Source organism: Alexandromys fortis, unplaced genomic scaffold (assembly GCF_014885135.2).
Source record: "Alexandromys fortis isolate MF-2015 unplaced genomic scaffold, M_Fortis_MF-2015_v1.1 scaffold_168, whole genome shotgun sequence".
In the NCBI taxonomy this organism is placed as follows: Eukaryota; Metazoa; Chordata; class Mammalia; order Rodentia; family Cricetidae; genus Alexandromys; species Alexandromys fortis.
Window position 1 is genome coordinate 96561 of NW_026068058.1, and position 1120 is coordinate 97680.

Genomic DNA, 1120 nt, shown 5'->3' on the forward strand with positions numbered 1-1120 from the left:
TAAATAAGTAAATAAATAAAGGAAAAAAATAAACAAGCTGATTGGCCAATAGCTGAACAGGATAAAGTTAGGCAGGAAAGCCACACTGAGAATGATGGGATGAGGAAGGGCAGAGTCAGGGGATGCCAGCCAGCCACCCAGGAAGCAGGACATATAGAAAATGAGGTAACAGGCCATGAGCCATATGGCAAAGCACAGATGAGAAATACAGGCTAATTTAAATATGAGTTAGCTAATAACAAGCCTGAGCTATTTGCTGAGCATTTACAAATAAAAAAAATAAAATAAAAAATGGATCATAAGAAAATATGATATTTGTATGTGAAATTAAAAGAAGAATTTCCTGTTGTTCATGGAAGACATACTGGATGCCATCAATAGCACAATGCTAGGATAAATCCATTTCCTTGTGAAGCCTTTGAAGAATGTTTACTTAGGAGGATGGCAATACTTTTAAATATTCATTTATTTTACATACTGAGAGCCTTTCTTCTGCCTCCTTTCCTCCCGTTCCCTACCTCCCCTCTGTCTCCATGCCCCTCAATCCACTTCTCTGCTTCTGTTCAGAAAGGGGTAGACCTCCCATGGGTATCAACAAAGCATGGTGTATTAAGTTGCACTAAGACTAAGTATCTCCCTTTGTATTAAAGCTGAGCAAGGCTATCCAGTATGAGGACTAGGTTCCTAAGAGACAGCCAAAATATTAGGGACAGCCCCTGATCCCACTGTTAGGAGTCCCACAAGGAGTTCACGCTACACTGCTGTCACATATATGTAGAAGGCTTAGGTTGGTCCCAGAAGGTTCCCTTCAGACTCTGTGAGTTCCTATGAGCTAAGTTAAAGTTAGTTGTTTCTGTCAGTGCTCTTATGATGTCCTTGAATCCCTGGTCCATACAATCCTTCCTCTCTCTCTTCAGCAGAATTCCCTGAGCTTGGCCTAATGTTTGGCTGCGGGCTTCTGCACCTGTTTTATCAGTTACTGGATGAAGGCTCGCTGATGACAACTGGGGTAGTCACCAATCTGATCACAGGAGATGGTCAGTCTAGGCTATGTATCCACTATTGCTAGGAGTCTTAACTGAGTTTCCCTTGCATCAGGTTTCTACCTGGCCCCCAACAC